This window comes from Apium graveolens, chromosome 8 (genome assembly GCF_009905375.1).
Source record: "Apium graveolens cultivar Ventura chromosome 8, ASM990537v1, whole genome shotgun sequence".
Lineage (NCBI taxonomy): Eukaryota > Viridiplantae > Streptophyta > Magnoliopsida > Apiales > Apiaceae > Apium > Apium graveolens.
This window is the reverse complement of record NC_133654.1, coordinates 57,697,398-57,705,847: the sequence shown is the minus strand read 5'-3', so window position 1 is coordinate 57,705,847 and position 8,450 is coordinate 57,697,398.

Here is an 8,450-nt window from a genome sequence, read left to right as displayed (position 1 = left end):
CCTTTGTTCCCTGCACAATGCTCGTAAGAGATGCTGAACTTTTCTCATGTACTCTCCCGCTGATGAATTGCTTAATAAAAGCCTGACTTATTTCTCTGAACGACCCAATACTATACCACCTTTGAGCCATATCCGATAGGGTTTGAGGAAAGGCCCGACACTTAATAGCATCATTCACGGGCTGCAACAGCAGTGCATTAGAGAATGTTCTAACATGATTAGCGGGATATCCCGTGCTGTCATAATCTTTTATAGTTGGCATCTTGAACTTCCTTGAGATATGGGCATTCATTATATCTTCAGTGAAGGGTGGAGTAGGATCATCAGGATCTCCAAGGGGAAGAAGATTGCTTGGATTGTCCCTTGGGACAACAGCCCTTCTCTGCACTGGACCACCCAGGTCTATGATGGGAGGAAGATTTCTCCCCCTAGGAGGTACTGGGGGTCTGGTGGTTTGGTGCGCCTCCAAGTTGCGCCTCAGCCTTTGAATCTCAGCCTCGTGAGCCCTGATTCTTTCCTGCACTTCTTGGGGATTCATCCCTTGGGTGCTTTGTGGGCGTTGGCTACCATCAGCCATCGGCTCTTTACCAGCACGTCTCCTTCTTGGGGCTACTTCATCATCCGAAGATTCAGAGTCTCTCTCAGTGTAAGGACCAGAAAATTCCTGATCCTCAGGAGCTCAAGGCCTTTAATGGCTGCTCTCGTGTTTCGTAGCTTAACTCTGCCTTTACGAGATGCCTACGTATCTCTGTGAATTAGATAATCAAGCCAAAAATGTAGTTCTGATTTGTGGGGTGAGGCCCCTTATATAGATGTTGGGTGTCCTTGAATTGGACTTGGGTTAGGAGACTTGGTGGGCAAGTCTCTGAATTATAATGGACTTTGGAGTCCTATATAGTAGGAAACTGATTCCTTATCCTTCTAGGTCCCTTAGAGGCTAATCTGCAAGAATTTATGTCTTTATTGGGACTCTTCTCAGTAGCTGATTTTTCCCTTATTAATTAATTACGAAATTAATTAATATTCAGGGTTTTTGGGCCTTCTTTGTTCCATCAGGCCTGATCTGGTCCATCAGGTCTGATCAATGTGTTAACCTTTTTGGTCTGAATGTCATACATCTTCCTATTGGGCCTGGCAGCCCAAATCATGTATAATTACTGTAATATTTAATTACATAATCAGGATTTATTTATCCCTATCACCTGGAGTCCAATATACATTCTCCAACTTCCTCTCGTTCCGGGTTTTTTAATCAACAAATATCATAATCTTAATCAATATTCATAATTCCATCAGCGACTTATTTTACTAATACGTGTAATACTTTACAATTTTTGTAATTCGACGGCCTCAAAATAACTATCAACCCTTTGTCAAAGTGGTCTCCTGGAGTTGACTTTACCGAATGTTACTATTATGTGATTCGTATTCCAACATTTTTAACAAATCAAAAAATTAATATTTAAATACGAAACCACCTCAAGGAGCTTCTTGAGTATTTTTAATATTTATCAGAAAATTTTAATTTTGAAAGCATGAATATTAATAGGTGAAAAACATTTTAAAATTTCGGTCCACTGCGGAATTTTATTATTCATATCACTTTCAATAAAACATTGATTTTTCTCAAACCATTAACTCAATCGAGGCACCATTTTTTTGTACATGATCTAGACAACATTTAAAACAATTTACTTGAAAATAGTTTTCTGGAAAGAGGTATAAAATTCCCGAAGCAACAGGTATTATGCAGTAGAAAAATTTGGTGTTTTCACTTTGCGCGAACTCGGCTCGAACATTTTTATAAAATTGAAATATTCATATCTTAAGATTAGATTTTCAAGAGGGCTTCCTCACTGTATAATTCAGCTACTGAAATTTTTTCATGATTTTAGACAATGTTAATAAATGAGTTCTTTACAGTCATGTCCAGTTATTTTCAAGAATACAAGTTTTATAGTTCAAAAAGATTCTTCAAAACAGCCTAAACGCACACAAACTTTATAACGGCTATACGCATAATAATTCTCATTTTAACTACGTTAAATCTATTTAAAAACAACCGAAACATCAAATCCACCAAGTTTATTTCAAAGTCAGTTTATTAAATTTATTAAAACATCATCAGTATCAATCCATTACAATTAACCATCAAGATTTAATAAACCGAACTCCATTCTTTAAAAATTATGTCACACCTGAACATATCTTTTAACTATGATTAAAACTCAAAGAAATACAAAGGGTAGAGGAGGTTTATAACTTTTTTGAATCCTTAAACATACTAACAAGATATTTTACGCCTTAAAGGAGCCTTGAACTATGCTTATCCTTCTTAAACTTGCAAAAAAAACAAGAAATTAGTTAGAAATTTTCAGAGTTACTATTCACCCTCATATTCAAACATTTTTATAAAATTGAAAATTCAATGGACGATCTTGAAATTTGGTAGGTACCGTATTCAAGATATGAAGGAGATGGGGTACAAATTTGGTGATTTATGAATGCGTAGAAACTGATTTTTGATTTTTTTCCTTGGTGTTCTTGAATGGCTAAAATGAAAAGATGAGCGAGTGGAGAGTGTTTTACTTTCTTGATTTTACTTTTTATGATACAGTGAGATGTATATGTGTTTTTATAGATATAAAATAAGATCATGGCCGATTTGTAAGCATGCTTGTGAGTGTTTTATAAGCTACACCTTTGCATGATTTAAGTACTATACATGTACTATTCCCCTAACTAGTGTAGTTTGGTTTTGTACTTCCCATTTGGATTTCTAATTGCATTGTTTAGATTATAATGCTCTAGTTTCATGGTGTGCATAAATTTACTACTTGGCAACTTACGTATAATACTCAATTTCCTTTTGTAAGTTTGATTATTTCTCGAAAACATTTCGCATCGTAAATTCTTTTATTGTAAATTCCTTTCTATTTCTTGTACTTAGACTTGGTTTTATTTGTAGAAATCCAATTCTTATAATTCTCTTGGTCGTAGTATAATTCTCGTATTGAAAGCATGGTCATTTAAAATATCAGTTTTATTCGAGAACTAACGACTTTGAATACACTCATTTGTTCTATAAAAATGTAATATCAATTCAAAACCTTTATATGGTAACTCGTATATAGTGTGGTCATAAATTTTTTTATTAAATCGCAAGATCTCTATTTATAAAGGTCTTTTAACGATGTCAAAAAATTGGATTTTTACATCAAAGTACATACATTGACAAAGTATTGCATTATTTTGGGATGCAGGAGGCAAAGAAATGATGCATTTCGATGTCTCATTGGATAGAGATCTAAAAGGATAAAGGTCTTAAATCATTAGATGATAAGGGCCGTATGAGAAAAGTTCCATAAGCTTCGGCAATTGGATCTATAATATATGCGATGATATGTACTCGTCGTAATATTTGTAAGCTTTGAACATGATGAGCAGGTACTAGTCTAATCCAGGTGAAGGTCACTAAACAGCGGTCAAGAATATTCTAAAGTATCTTAAGAGGAATAAAGATTCATTCTTGGTGTAAGGAGGATATGAAAATATAGTATTAAAGGGTTACATTGATGCGAGCTTCCATAAAGACAGAGATGATTCAATATCTTAGTAAGGTTTTCCTTAATAGAGGTGTTGTAAGCTGGAAGAGTTCAAATTAAGAGAGTTGAAATCAAGAGACAACAATTGATTCTACTATGGAAGTTGAGTATATTCATGCAAGTGAAGCAGCCAATGAGGCAATTTTGATGCGGAAATTTATAACGGGACTTGGTGTGGTTCCACTGATCACATATTCATTTGATCTTTATTATGATAACAATGGAGCCATCATGCAAGCTAAGGAACCAAGGTCTTATTCATGGGAAAAACATATACTTAGAAGATATCACCTTCGTCAAGAGATTAATAAAAGATGAGATATACATATATGTAAAGTGCATAATGATGATAATGGTGTAGACCCACTGACTAAGACTTTCACAGCAGAAGCACGATGCTCATACTAATTCCATGGGTATTAAATTAATGGGTGATTGACTCTAGTGCAAGTGGGAGATTGTTACTGTTTATGCCCTAGAAACAACACTGTTATGTTTTTGTTTATTACGTTTGAATTATTAATTTTTATGTTATATCGATTATTCTCTTTATAAATTATTATGTATTAATTTACTGGGATATAAATGTCTGATTAATAAATGTCCTTAGAATATGCTATGCACTCTATATCTCTAAGTACGTGACTTAGAAATGAGATTGTGAGAATAACATCAATATTCCTAAAGGTCCCTAGTCAAGTATTATTATTTAGGGATAATAATAATGCATTAATATTGGTGCATTTTTTGACTAATGATCACATCACATTGATCATATGTATATTGATACTAAAGTCGAAAAACAAGGACATGTAAATGTACATGATGCTGGAAATACCAAATGTGAGATTCTACATTTCATAGTAATGGTCCTTAGACTTGAAATCATTATATTTCTATACGAGAATTAATGACTTTTATTACATTAGAAGTTTACCTTTGATTAGGTAATGATAAAAGTGTATTTCGGATCAATATGAATCGTATAAAAAATAGGAATGATCTAGAAAAGATTTAATCCTCATATTTTAGGAGTGATATTATTAGTCCCTTGCGTGAGCTAGACTATGAAATGTGTGGTTGCGCTAAAATGTTGATTTGATATAACAGTCTACTAATTGATCAAGGAAACCTATATTAAACTATGAAGATGATGACACATAGCATGCCTCAAGTTTAATCTATAATGTATGGTTAAAGTGATTATATTACATTCTACATTATTCATGAAAGATTTAATCGATAATTGATTTAATTAATATTACTCGGGTAAAAATGATGTATTACTAGATGTCGCTCATTGTTTACTATTTTAAATTCGATTTAAAAATCATTGCCAACGTAATAATAACCTAAACGGTCACACAAAGGATGACTGGATGATTATTTAATAAAATTTAGCTTTAATATGAATTTAACTAATTTGAATTATTTTTTATTAATTAAGTAAGACTTAATTAATTAAATAAATAGGAAATTCAAATTTACTTTTAAATTTAAAATTGAGTTATTGGATGACTAAGTATGACTTAATCAATAATAACTTAGTTTAGAGTTAAAAGTCCTTTTTTCTTTTCTATATAATATCTTGTTAAGCCTCAATTAGGGTTTTTCATTTTTAAAAGAATAAAATACAAACACTAGCAGCTTGAGAAAAAGAGAGAAAAAAGGGCATCTGATTTACAAGTACTAGTACACGTTTATCCTCCATTTGATTCTTCCTGTGGATACCTTTAAGGCGTAGATGATTTCACGACGAGATTTGAAATATGCTTGTTTGTATTTGTTATGTGCACACTGATCCGGGCCATGGATAGGTAGAATTTGTGGATTAACGTGGTGATATTTATTAGGTTCCAAATTCTTGTAGTTATTATTTGTGGATGAATTTATATAGTAGAAATTTTTCAAAGTAATGTAGCTTTCGGCACCCGTCCCGAATTTCGTACATTGGTTTGTGTATAACTCGAAATTCCCCGGGGTGTGGATAGAATAAAATTGTGTATTTTTATAAGTGCAAAGTATGCATTTGTGTAATTAACAAAGTATAATATTTCGTTGGATTTTGGGATTGTATAAATAAATTCTAAGTTTATGTAAAATAGAATTTAATAAGTGTGCATTTGGGAGTACACATATGAATAATGCTCCAGGGTGCGCTAAGACTGTCGTAGTAAAATTCTTAAGTCATGAGCTTAAAACAGAATACTTTATTATATTGAAAATTGATAGAGTAAATTTCAGAGTGACTTCATACATGAATAAAATGAGATACATCATTAAAGTTCTTATTTAATAATATCATAAGGTCTCCGGGATGTGCACCTTATGTCTACTGATAGAACTTCCTCAATCGAACCTCATGCCATGTGTTTGGGACCTCGGTGCCATTTATGTAGCTAATCTTGTAGGTTTCAGGATGAAGTACTTTCTTAAATTTGGGACCTCAGTTAAGCTACTTTCTTCTGTTGGTTAGATCAGATGTTTCTATATTCCGGAGTACAAGATCTCCCACAACATATTCCCCGACCTTTGCATTTTTGCCAAATTAAAATCTTGTTTTTTCTTTGTACTCCTCCATCTTCTGAATGGCTTGGTCCACAACATCATCTAAGATCTTTTAGTTGACCTTTAGACCTTCAACATTGAAAACCACTTTGAAGTGAATTACTCGATGGGAGGGTGACCCGACATCAACCGGAAAACTTATTTTTGCGCCATAGGCTAGTTTGAATGGTGTCTCTCCATTACCAATTATTAGGAATTTTGAGTTTCCCATAAAACTTTGTGGAGCTCCTTAGGACAATTTTTCTTGCACTCTTCAAGTCTTTTTTCCAATCCCCAAAAAATGGTTATGTTTATGACTTAAACTTGTCCATTTCCTCGAGGGTAAGAAATAAAGGACTTTTTATGTTTGACTCCAAGTTCTTTCAAATATGCTTTAAAGTCGAAGCCAATGAATTGGGGCCGGTTATTTGAGACCAAAATCATTAGGATCCCGAACCTCGTGACGATGGCATGCATGCACTTGATATAGTCTTGTTAGTTGATAGTTCTCATTCCTTTAGCTTCTTCCCATTTTCATGTGGTCTATTTCCACTAGCACATATCTAAGATCACCTTTAGCCTATGAAAAAGGTCCCATAATGTAGATTTCCCTTACTGCGAATAGAAGTGAGTAGAGAACAGATGAGGGTAAGCTCGGGCTTTTTTTGGCATATTGCTAAACATTTGACATTATTTGCACTTCTTTACAAATTCAGTTGCATCAATCTGAATGGTGAGCCAATATTATCATTTCCTGATGATTTTGTAGGCCAATGCTATTGTTTCTAAATGGTCTCCGAAAATGCCTTCATGTACCTCCCCGAGATAGTAATCTACTTTTACCGGTTCGACATACTTTAAAGTTAGGGATGAGAATGTCATTCAATAAAGTTATACGTTTTCAATAAAAATAGCGAGATTCCTTGTGTTATAAGTATCTCTCCTTGCCTTTATCTTTGATCATAATTCTTTTTTTTAAGTACGCGATAAAAAGAGTAATCCAATTTTATGGGCTTCTGATACATAGAATTTCATTTCTTTCAATGGTTGGGGGCTTGCAACTCTTTGAAATATGCATAGGTGTCTAGACCTGAGGAATCCTACACCAACTTGGATAGTTCATCTAGCTTGTTATTTTCTCACCATGGCTAGATATTAAACGAGCTTTTGGTCTTTGTTTTTGTATTCGCCACTTTTTTGTTTCACCACAATCCAGGAATCATCGTGGATAACCAAACTCTTAACTTTGAGTGACTTTTACAGTATTATCCGGGAGAGGAGTGCTTCATACTCAGCTTGATTGTTTGTTGCTTTGTGATAAAGGTTATTGTTTGTTGAATTGTGAATCCCTCTGTACTGATAAGAATTAGGTCAGCTTTGGACCTTTCATTTGTTGCGAAACCATCAACATATAGTTTCAATACCACGGGATCATCAATGTTTTCCTCAATTAATGAGACAGTTTATTTGGTTGTTGGGGTCTCCGGGAAAGTGCATTGCATAACAAAATTTTCTAGTTCAATCTCCCAATTGACCAACCTTCCCGAGGCATCAGGTTTATGAAAAAATTTCCTTAAAGATTTTGATATATAATGACCTTAATTTCTCGATCTTGAAAATATTAAACCTAAGCTGGGGCATATTTTTCCTAGTTTGGGTACCGAGATTTGGTATCTTCCAATACTTGGATTACATAGTAAAGGGGGTTTTGGGCACTGTTACATCCTGGATGAGCACTACAGAGATTGCCGATGGGCCGAATGATTTGTAAAGAGAAAAGGGCTCACGGGGCTCTGTCTTTATTAAGATACGAGGGTTCATCATATTTATCTTCACTTATTTGAAGGTTGAGTAACATTCTAAGGACCAATCTATAAGGTTTTTGTTCCGAACTTCCTCACGTAGTTCAAAGAATGGAAGGCATCACTCTACAAGTTTTAGGATAAACCTGTGGAGTACGGAAAAATAGCCTGCTAATTTCTGGATATCCTTTTGAGTCTAGGGTACTTGCATTTCTATAAGGCCTCTAAACTTTTACGAGTTCACTTCAATTCCTCTTTTGTTGACTATGAATCCAAGAAACTTTCCTTCTAAGACCCCGAATACGCATTTGTGTAGGTTAAAATTCATTTTGTATTCCCTCAAGTTATTAAAATATTCTTTGAGGTATTTGTTATGATCTGTGACCGTCTTTGATTTTAAAATCATTTCATCCACGTAGGATCCATGTTCCTCTAAATATGGTTTTTAAAGATTATGTTCATCATCTTTTCATATGTTGCTTCTGCGTTGATTAGC